The 11,988-nt window shown below is 36.9% G+C and overlaps 3 non-coding genes and 2 pseudogenes across 3 annotated transcripts; all 5 read left to right on the top strand.

Annotated features, from left to right (window-relative positions):
• The first annotated feature begins 1,009 nt into the window (after positions 1 to 1,009).
• On the top strand, positions 1,010 to 1,193 carry LOC143245697 (U2 spliceosomal RNA). Its single transcript, XR_013025679.1, has one exon. It is a non-coding gene; the product is annotated as a U2 spliceosomal RNA (small nuclear RNA).
• A 1,470-nt stretch (positions 1,194 to 2,663) lies between these two features.
• On the top strand, positions 2,664 to 2,772 carry LOC143245711 (U2 spliceosomal RNA; annotated as a pseudogene).
• A 2,287-nt stretch (positions 2,773 to 5,059) lies between these two features.
• Positions 5,060 to 5,246, top strand: LOC143245709 (U2 spliceosomal RNA). Its single transcript, XR_013025687.1, has one exon. It is a non-coding gene; the product is annotated as a U2 spliceosomal RNA (small nuclear RNA).
• A 3,884-nt stretch (positions 5,247 to 9,130) lies between these two features.
• LOC143245701 (U2 spliceosomal RNA) lies at positions 9,131 to 9,310 on the top strand (annotated as a pseudogene).
• Positions 9,311 to 10,762: 1,452 nt separating this feature from the next.
• Positions 10,763 to 10,950, top strand: LOC143245705 (U2 spliceosomal RNA). The gene has a single exon (XR_013025683.1). It is a non-coding gene; the product is annotated as a U2 spliceosomal RNA (small nuclear RNA).
• Positions 10,951 to 11,988: the final 1,038 nt, after the last annotated feature.

Consider the following 11,988-nt stretch of genomic DNA (forward strand, 5'->3'; position numbering starts at 1 on the left):
AAACTAACATGGAAAAACACATAAACAATATACACTCATCAATAAGAAAAAGGATTTCATATCTAAAGACTATAACTGGTAAACAATCAAAATGCGCACCGAACACCATTATACAAATATACAAGGCTTACATCCGTCCACTAATAGAGTACGGATGTCAAGTAACATACAACATGTCAAACAACACACTCCAAAAAATCCAAGTGCAACAAAACAAAATATTAAAATCCGCATTCAGTTTACCATCTTTTACACCAACAAATTATCTACATCAAATTAGTAATTTACCAACTATAAGAGATAGAATAACAGAACTTTCTCTGAAATATCGAAAAGCAGAAAACAGAAACAAACTAACGGCATCACTACACAAATTATCAAGTGCACCAACAAAATACATATCACCATACAACATATTTCAAGAATCACAATCCACTCAACAAAGAGTCTAAATACATAAAACTATGTTATTAACATGAATTCCTTTTTTTTTCAGGTACAGGGCACACGACAGGCAAAACTTTCGGCGCCTGTCGGGTGAAAGTGGGTTTTCTCGGGGTACTCCCGTTTCCCCCCACATCAAAATCTTCAGGCATTGGATTTCTAGATCCCAGCCCAGGCAACCTTTTTGCCAGACCCAGAATCGGGCCGTTTGATTTGATCTGAACTTGAATGAATTACATTCATGTTCACATCTACCCAACTTTTTCTTTTCGAGACAGGTCCCGACCTTTCCTTCTTTCCACTGCCACCTTTGCCTCCACCCAAAAGACCATTTAGTGAGACATTCCCCACCCAAAAAGTCAAGAATAATAACGATAATTAATTTATTAAAATAATAATAATAATAAAAAAACCACCACTTAATCCTAATAACAATTCACGAAAGGGGACGAAGAGGAACTACAAAGTTCCTGAACACCCCAGTTGGAGAGAGAACTCTTCGGATTTCTCTCTCTCTAAACTGAACCCATGCCACGTTAGTTTAGTTTAGTTTAGTATAAGTAGTATCGCTTCTCGGCCTTTTGGCTAAGATCAAAGTATAGTATCTGTTCTTATCAGCTTAATATCTGATACGGTTTCCATTGGGGACCATGATATTAAACTTATTTTTGTAAGGCGGCGGGGTGCTTGGAGCATGCTCCACTCCTTACACGGGTTGGCCCAGTATTTCTGGGATCGGCCCACTAGCTACATGATTCTAACAATAGTTTATTACGAAGTGGAAATGTACGACAAATTATTACGAGTCGCTTTCTTTTGTTCTCTTTACCAACTTGATTACCGTGACGATATATCGTAATGTTTTTAATCTTTCGCGTTTAACGTCAACGCTTTCTTTTCCTCGCTTTACGATGTGGTTGCGTCGAGAGTGTTCTGAAAAACAATACGCGAAGAACAGGGTTGAATCATTTTAGGAAACGACAAAAATTGAATGGAAATACAAGTAGTATGTTTGTATTGATTTTTGTTGCTTTGACGAACAAACTGCTTCCGTAAATTCGTTATTACATATTTATTCCACAACTACAAGAAACAACAGGCTTGTTACAATGAGTAAGTTAACTTACAATTACAACAAAATATAACACTGCATGCGCCAAAAGAAAAAAAAACCAAAAAGTACCATCACATCTGATTTGAAGTTGCGCATCAGACTTCAAGCAACAAGTTGTCAGTCCCACAATATTACAAGAAATATACCTTACTTCTGAATGGTTGGTGGTATTATTTTGAAGGGTCAAATCTATGTTTTATCTCATGTTGTGACTATATATTAAGTGGGTTCACCTTCGGTCACATCCTTATGTAGTGTTTTATGAGGTTTTGACGTGTCAGAAATTGTATCTGTGACTTGTTAGCGATAAATTTCATTAAGAAACAAACAGCAAACATTCCACTTGTTTTGAAATATTATAGGAAAACAATTGAAATGTACATATAAATGTTCATTACCCGTTGATTTTCCAGAACTTTCAATAATTAAAGTCATACGGGCTGGTTGAATCACTTTAGAACAAATTTGACAAGTGAAATTATTCTCTATTCTGTTATGACAAGAAAATATGTGCTAATGTCATTTCCAAAATCGCTACTATACGCTCTTTAGAGATGAACTCAGATTCACAAAATTAAGATCTATATTTTCAACGCGTATTTATAACCCGAGAGAGTTATACCTGGATTTAGTATTTGGTAACGCTGCACAGACCAACTATTTATAGCAAATATTAGTTAAGCCGTTTAACTTGTACCGTTATTAAGCGCCACTTTTGTCATTTAAAGCAGTGAAATATACATTTTAGAAGTAAAATCAAGGTTTAGATGCAAAATGAAAAACGATTTTCGCTAAATATTTACTTTTGACAACGTCTTTCTCCGCTAGGTGAAAGGCTGTTCAAATAAACTGAACAGCCCATGAAAAGTTGGGAATGAGAGTCGTTGTTCATATTTTCTAAAATGTGTTTTATTATTTAATTTCTGTTTTTTAGGAACAAAACGAAAAAAAGACAAATATGTGTAAATTTATCTTTGTTCTAAATCCTAAAGGACCTACACGATCGATAATCTTTGTATGAATGACGTGCGAGTAAACTACATTTACACCATTGCAATAGAAAGGTAAAAGCTATATATAAGTATTTGTCGAAGGTATAAGTAGTATCGCTTCTCGGCCTTATGGCTAAGATCAAAGTGTAGTATCGTGTTCTTATCAGCTTAATATCTGAGACACGTGATCCACACATTAAAACAAAAATCAATAGAACAAATACAAAAATTAAACAAGAAATTAAAAAAGTCAGAGAAAACAATTGGCATAACTTCTGCAAGAACTTAGAAAAAACCAAGAAAAATCCAAAAGAATTCTGGAAAAAATTCAAGAGTATTGCGTCAGACAAAAACACAAATCACATGTTACAACACATCACACACAACAATAAAATCGCAAGGACGGACGAAGAGAAAGCTGACTTATTAGCTGACTATTACAAATCCGCTTTTAGCGATTTAAACTCAGTAGATTTCGACACACAACACCAACACCATGTCAACAACTACATAAATGCAAACCAAGCTTCATTCTCACCAGGATTTCCCGGAGAGACACTAGAAGCATACTCAAATTCAATCAATAGAAAAATAACCATAACCGAACTAAAGATTAATATCAAAAACTTGAAGAACACTTCCCCCCGGACATGACCAAATACCAAATATTATTCTCAAAAAAAGTTCCACTCTCCTACTACAACACCTCACAAACATCATGAACATTTCATTAGCGACAGGGTATTACCCTGACACATGGAAAAAAGCCATCATAACAACGATCCCCAAGAAACAAACTAACAGAACAAATCCAGATAATTTCCGCCCCATCAGTCTCTTAAGCTGCCTTGGCAAACTGATGGAGAGAATTATCTCCAACCGTCTCCTCCATTTTGCGAATCAAACAACATCCTTCCAGAATCTCAAAATGCCTCCAGAAAAATAGACAAACAACAGATCACCTCACACGACTCACCGAATCAATATACAAAGCTTACAACAACAATCAAGTAACCATCGGGGTATTCCTAGATGTCAAAAAAAGCATTCGACAGCGTTTGGCACAATGCCATCATATACAAACTAAACCACCTACAAATAAATCCTACGATAGTCAAATGGATTTCAAATTTCTTAACCAATAGAACAGCACAAGTAAAAGTCAATAAAACCATATCCAAATTGTTTAATATAACGGCAGGAGTGCCCTAAGGATCAGTCCTCTCTCCACTTCTTTACATAATTTTCGTCAGTGACATACCTTTTCCAAATCTAACATACACACACAATTCACAATACGCAGATGACATCGCAATCTGGAGCACCTCCAGAAACCCAGTAATGGCCATGTCTCGCGTACAAGAATCACTAAACAACGTCTCAACATGGAGCAACAAGTGGAGGGTCGTGTTAAATCCGACAAAACACAAGCAATCACCTTCTATAGAAAACTAAAGAAGCAAAGAAAAATCTAGAAAAATAAATCTATCACTTGGAAACACAACCATCAATATGAGCAAAACATCACATTCCTTGGCGTCACTTTCGACACAAAACTAACATGGAAAAAACACATAAACAATATACACTCATCAATAAGAAAAAGGATTTCATATCTAAAGACTATAACTGGAAAATAATCAAAATGCGCACCGAACACCATTATACAAATATACAAGGCTTACATCCGTCCACTAATAGAGTACGGATGTCAAGTAACATACAACATGTCAAACAACACACTCCAAAAAAATCCAAGTGCAACAAAACAAAATATTAAAATCCGCATTCAGTTTACCATCTTTTACACCAACAAATTATCTACACCAAATTAGTAATTTACCAACTATAAGAGATAGAATAACAGAACTTTCAATGAAATATTATCGAAAAGCAGAAAACAGAAACAAACTAACGGCATCACTACACAAATTATCAAGTGCACCAACAAAATACATATCACCATACAACATATTTCAAGAATCACAATCCACTCAACAAAGAATCTAAATACATAAAAACTATGTTATTAACATGAATTCCTTTTTTTTTTCAGGTACAGGGCACACGACAGGCAAAACTTTCGGCGCCTGTCGTGTGAAAGTGGGTTTTCTCGGGGTACTCCCGTTTCCCCCCACATCAAAATCTTCGGGCATTGGATTTCTAGATCCCAGCCCAGGCAACCTTTTTGCCAGACCCAGAATCGGGCCGTTTGATTTGATCTGAACTTGAATGAATTACATTCATGTTCACATCTACCCAACTTTTTCTTTTCGAGACAGGTCCCGACCTTTCCTTCTTTCCACTGCTACCTTTGCCTCCACCCAAAAGACCATTTAGTGAGACATTCCCCACCCAAAAAAGTCAAGAATAATAACGATAATTAAATTATTATAATAATAATAATAAAAAAAAAAACCACCACTTAATCCTAATAACAATCCACGAAAGGGGACGAAGAGGAACTACAAAGTTCCTGAACACCCCAGTTGGAGAGAGAACTCTTCGGATTTCTCTCTCTCTAAACTGAACCCTTGCCACGTTAGTTTAGTTTTTAGTTAATATCTGAGACGGTTTCCATTGGGGACCATGATATTAAACTTATTTTTGTAAGGCGGCGGGGTGCTTGGAGCTTGCTCCACTCCTGCCACGGGTTGGCCCAGTATTGCAGTGTTTCTGGGATCGGCCCACTCTCTACATGATTCTAACAATAGCTTATTACGAAGTGGAAATGTACGACAAATTATTACGAGTCGCTTTCTTTTGTTCTCTTTACCAACTTGATTACCGTGACGATATATCGTAATGTTTTTAATCTTTCGCGTTTAACGTCAACGCTTTCTTTCCTCGCTTTACGATGTGGTTGCGTCGAGAGTGTTATGAAAAACAATACGCCAAGAACAGGGTTGAATCATTTTAGGAAACGACAAAAATTGAATGGAAATACAAGTAGTATGTTTGTATTGATTTTTGTTGCTTTGACGAACAAACTGCTTCCGTAAATTCGTTATTACATATTTATTCCACAACTACAAGAAACTACAGGCTTGTTACAATGAGTAAGTTAACTTACAATTACAACAAAATAGAACACTGCATGCGCCAAAAGAAAAAAAACAAAAAGTACCATCACATCTGATTTGAAGTTGCGCATCAGACTTCAAGCAACAAGTTGTCAGTCCCACAATATTACAAGAAATATACCTTACTTCTGAATGGTTGGTGGTATTATTTTGAAGGGTCAAATCTATGTTTTATCTCATGTTGTGACTATATATTAAGTGGGTTCACCTTTGGTCACATCCTTATGTAGTGTTTTATGAGGTTTTGACGTGTCAGAAATTGTATCTGTGACTTGTTAGCTATAAATTTCATTAAGAAACAAACAGCAAACATTCCACTTGTTTTGAAATATTATAGGAAAACAATTGAAATGTACATATAAATGTTCATTACCCGTTGATTTTCCAGAACTTTCAATAATTAAAGTCATACGGGCTGGTTCAATCACTTTAGAACAAAATTGACAAGTGAAATTATTCTCTATTCTGTTATGACAAGAAAATATGTGCTAATGTCATTTCCAAAATCGCTATTATACGCTCTTTAGAGGTGAACTCACATTCACAAAATTCAGATCTATATTTTCAACGCGTATTTATAACCCGAGAGAGTTATACCTCGATTTAGTATTTGGTAACGCTGCACAGACCAACTATTTATAGCAAATATTAGTTAAGCCGTTTAACTTGTACCGTTATTAAGCGCCACTTTTGTCATTTAAAGCAGTGAAATATACATTTTAGAAGTAAAATCAAGGTTTAGATGCAAAATGAAAAACGATTTTCGCTAAATATTTACTTTTGACAACGTCTTTTTTCCGCTAGGTGACAGGCTGTTCAAGTAAACTGAACAGCCCATGAAAAGTTGGGAATGAGAGTCGTTGTTCATAGTTTCTAAAATGTGTTTTATTATTTAATTTCTGTTTCTTAGGAACAAAACGAAAAAAAAGACAAATATGTGAAAATTTATCTTTGTTCTAAATCCTAAAGGACCTACACGATCGATAGTCTTTGTATGAATGACGTGCGAGTAAACTACATTTACGCCATTGCAATAGAAAGGTAAAAGCTATATATAAGTATTTGTCGAAGGTATAAGTAGTATCAGTGGGTGGTGGTGCATGGCCGTTCTTAGTTGGTGGAGCGATTTGCCCAGGGTATTATTCTCGTAAATTGCTCGAGGAAACCTTTTTTAAAGATCCCCCCGTTTATTTTACAGACCTTTGATGACGACCAAGATACTGACCTAGAATCTATCCTCAAATTAGGTTTTCCGCTTAAAATACCCCGTAGCCACCCAGGGTATATATCTCGAGATTTGCTCTGGAATACCTTCGTTAGAGTTTCCCCTGTTATTTAAGGCACGATTAGGGTAGACTATTCGGCGCCCTGACCGTGAAAGTGGGTTTTCTCGGGGCACTCCCGTTTCCCCCCACAGCAAAATTTTTGGGTATACCTATACCCAGGCCCTGAAAAGAGGTACGTCGTCCTATCCCGAACTTCTCCTGTATTTTTCTACACCCCTCCACTTTCTGTACCGCCCCTCCCTTTCTCCCATGACTTCGTTTGTCTCCTGAACTACCATATCGAACAGGCTTTAGAAATTACCCAATAATCCAGGTTCCTCATCGAGAGGTCTTGAACCCTCAATCATGCGTGGGGTTGAAGAGAAACAAAAGTTTCTGAGCGCCCCTGGTTTGCCTTAGGGCCTCCCTAAGGTCTTTAAAACCAAAACTACTGTCAAGTCTAAAATAAAAAAATAATGCCCAAGTTTATGATCATTCCCAGCCTTGACTCCGAGCTAGTCAGACGTGTTTTCTCTCCGGCTGCTAAACCAGAATGACTTTCTCATTGCCCGGTCCTGCTGTGCCGATCCCGCCTACGGTCTCACCGGTAATCGTCGACGGCCTGCCACCCAACCTCTCGCCCCTCCAAATCTCCACGTTCCTGGCGCAAGCTAAGCCCGGCGCCTCCCTTGACCCGTCCAAAACAAGAATTCTTCGCCGAGGGGGAATTCTCCTCCAACCATCGACGCCTGCTGATCTATCTTATTTCTGCGAGCCCTGGAATTCACAGTATAATATTAAATGTGCACCCACCAAGAGCCCTACGAACCTTTTCACCGTTTTCCTGAGTGGAGTTCACCAGTCAATCCTACCTAGTGAAATTAAACAAGCCATTGAGAGCCAAACACAATCTGTGATTCACGCCGTGCACCGAATATTCTCGAAAACCACCAAGCATCCGACCCGCTACATGAAAATTGTTACAACCACCAAACAGCATGCCGACTCCATCCTGCGTAACGGGTGCTATTACCATATTTTCCATTTCAGTGCTGAACGTCCCCATCGACGCTCATATAACCCGAGACTTCCCAAACAACCATTACCTGTTTTGCCCCCCATGGTTTCACCTAAACTACGCATACATCCCCCGCAACCCATTGTTAGCCCATTACCCGTACAACCGCCCTCCCACTCAACCCATATCCCCATCAATATGACCAACAACTTCACTCAGACAACTGATGACACCTCCGCCGGCCATGCATCGATCAAACCACAATATTGTAGCAAATTTACCCAGACTGCGCCTAGTCCAATCAATCTGAAAACAGTGCCTGAGTCTAAACCTCTTCAAGTCACCCTGGAGGATAAATCAACTTCTACTGACAAGAACTCCACCATCTCAAAGGCCAGCCAGGCCAAATTGTCCAGGAGGCATAAATCTTCCCAAACAATAGAGAAATTTCCTGAAAACCTATCTTTGAAAGTTCCAACTCATAGTTTACCGCAATCTAGCCCAACTCAGACCAATGATGACGACCATGATATTAACCTAGATTCTACCCCCAATTTAAGTTTTCCGCTTAAACTACCCCGTAGCCACCCAGGGTATTATTCTCGTAAATTGCTCGAGGAAACCTTCCTTAGAGATCCCCCCGTTTATTTTACAGACCTTTGATGACGACCAAGATACTGACCTAGAATCTATCCTCAAATTAGGTTTTCCGCTTAAAATACCCCGTAGCCACCCAGGGTATATATCTCGAGATTTGCTCTGGAATACCTTCGTTAGAGTTTCCCCTGTTATTTAAGGCACGATTAGGGTAGACTATTCGGCGCCCTGACCGTGAAAGTGGGTTTTCTCGGGGCACTCCCGTTTCCCCCCACAGCAAAATTTTTGGGTATACCTATACCCAGGCCCTGAAAAGAGGTACGTCGTCCTATCCCGAACTTCTCCTGTATTTTTCTACACCCCTCCACTTTCTGTACCGCCCCTCCCTTTCTCCCATGACTTCGTTTGTCTCCTGAACTACCATATCGAACAGGCTTTAGAAATTACCCAATAATCCAGGTTCCTCATCGAGAGGTCTTGAACCCTCAATCATGCGTGGGGTTGAAGAGAAACAAAAGTTTCTGAGCGCCCCTGGTTTGCCTTAGGGCCTCCCTAAGGTCTTTAAAACCAAAACTACTGTCAAGTCTAAAATAAATAAATAAAAATAAATAAGTAGTATCGCTTCTCGGCCTTATGGCTAAGATCAAAGTGTAGTATCTGTTCTTATCAGCTTAATATTTGATACGGTTCCCATTGGGGACCATGATATTAAACTTATTTTTGTAAGGCGGAGGGGTGCTTGGAGCTTGCTCCACTTCTGCCACGAATTGGCCCACTCTCTACATGATTCTAATAATACTTTATTACGAAGTGGAAATGTACGACAAGTTATTACGAGTCGCTTTCTTTTGTTCTCTTTACCAACTTGATTACCGTGACGATATATCGTAATGTTTTTAATCTTTCGCGTTTAACGTCAACGCTTTCTTTTCCTCGCTTTACGATGTGGTTGCGTCGAGGGTGTTCTGAAAAACAATACGCCAAGAACAGGGTTGAATCATTTTAGGAAACGACAAAAATTGAATGGAAATACAAGTAGTATGTTTGTATTGATTTTTGTTGCTTTAACGAACAAACTGCTTCCGTAAATTCGTTATTACATATTTATTCCACAACTACAAGAAACTACAGGCTTGTTACAATGAGTAAGTTAACTTACAATTACAACAAAATAGAACACTGCATGCGCCAAAAGAGAAAAAACAAAAAGTACCATCACATCTGATTTGAAGTTGCGCATTAGACTTCAAGCAACAAGTTGTCAGTCCCACAATATTACAAGAAATATACCTTACTTCTGAATGGTTGGTGGTATTATTTTGAAGGGTCAAATCTATGTTTTATCTCATGTTGTGACTATATATTAAGTGGGTTCACCTTTGGTCACATCCATATGTAGTGTTTTATGAGGTTTTGACGTGTCAGAAATTGTATCTGTGACTTGTTAGCGATAAATTTCATTAAGAAACAAACAGCAAACATTCCACTTGTTTTGAAATATTATAGGAAAACAATTGAAATGTACATATAAATGTTCATTACCCGTTGATTTTCCAGAACTTTCAATAATTAAAGTCATACGGGCTGGTTCAATCACTTTAGAACAAAATTGACAAGTGAAATTATTCTCTATTCTGTTATGACAAGAAAATATGTGCTAATGTCATTTCCAAAATCGCTATTATACGCTCTTTAGAGGTGAACTCACATTCACAAAATTCAGATCTATATTTTCAACGCGTATTTATAACCCGAGAGAGTTATACCTCGATTTAGTATTTGGTAACGCTGCACAGACCAACTATTTATAGCAAATATTAGTTAAGCCGTTTAACTTGTACCGTTATTAAGCGCCACTTTTGTCATTTAAAGCAGTGAAATATACATTTTAGAAGTAAAATCAAGGTTTAGATGCAAAATGAAAAACGATTTTCGCTAAATATTTACTTTTGACAACGTCTTTCTCCGCTAGGTGACAGGCTGTTCAAGTAAACTGAACAGCCCATGAAAAGTTGGGAATGAGAGTCGTTGTTCATATTTTCTAAAATGTGTTTTATTATTTAATTTCTGTTTCTTAGGAACAAAACGAAAAAAAGACAAATATGTGAAAATTTATCTTTGTTCTAAATCCTAAAGGACCTACACGATCGATAGTCTTTGTATGAATGACGTGCGAGTAAACTACATTTACGCCATTGCAATAGAGAGGTAACAGCTATATATAAGTATTTGTCGAAGGTATTAGTAGTATCGCTTTTCGGCCTTTTGGCTAAGATCAGAGTGTAGTATCTGTTCTTATCAGCATAATATCTGATATGGATCCCATTGGGGATCATGATATTACTTTTATATACAAACACACAGACAGATATATACATATATTATGTCTGAAACTAACAAATCGCAATGCAGTTTGACCGATTTATCATTTCAATTACAGTTTATATGCACGAGGTCATAAATCCAAAGTACAATAGTAGTTAAAAGCACTTTTTTCTTTCTTGTAACTTCCAAATAACATTCATAAAAATATTATTATCAACATTTCGTAACTTATCACACAAATAAAGTCTCAGCTTCCTCAAAAATGTCCATGTTAATTTTTATAAGATGTTAAACACGTTGTACAAAATAGCACCCATTCCTCTACTTATTACTTTTTCTTTCATTTTGTAGATTAACTAAGTCCTAGAATTTTAATGATGGAGAAAAGAGATCTCAGATTTGTTTGTAATTTGTCTAGTCAAGAGTTAAATACCTTTCTCAGAGCTGGGAAGACTGAAAGATGGGTAAAGTATCTTACTCAAGAAGACAGCAGCATGATATAGACCAGCTTAAAACTTGTGACCATCTGACTAAGAGTCCAAACCACAAGGTTACTGAGATACATAGTTCCATTTCTTATTAATGGGATTTATATTATACAAATGTCAAGATATAGTTACAGAGAAAGTCTACAGAAAAATTTAATTGGTAATTTTTAATATATCATCCAGTACCCTAACAAAGTTAACACTACAAAAAGAGGTGTGATCCATGGTGGTTTTGAGAATGCTATCTGTCCATAATGCCACAATGACTAAAATAAAATTAAACTTAAATATGCATTTCTAATCGTTTAAATTCTTTTTCTTTTGAATATATATAACACTAACCGTATTAATTTAAAAATTCAAACTATCAAATTAAATTTGTTTAAAATGTATAATTGTGAGTTGTATGACATTCCTGGAAAACATAAAATCTACTCCTTGACATTGCCAATGAAAATTATCCTATGAAGAAACTAAAAAAATATTCCAAATACAACTTCATAAGATATATGGAAATGCACTGTGCAAACAAAGCCCTTAGTTCACCAAAATGACACTAGAGATTTTTAGTTTTTATTTGTGACTGAATACAAGCTTCTTCATTCCAATAATTTGTTTTCTCTTTAAACCAAATTTCATCAAAACAATACTTCTATGTTTAT

The sequence above is a fragment of the Tachypleus tridentatus genome, chromosome 2 (assembly GCF_004210375.1).
Source record: "Tachypleus tridentatus isolate NWPU-2018 chromosome 2, ASM421037v1, whole genome shotgun sequence".
NCBI lineage: Eukaryota > Metazoa > Arthropoda > Merostomata > Xiphosura > Limulidae > Tachypleus > Tachypleus tridentatus.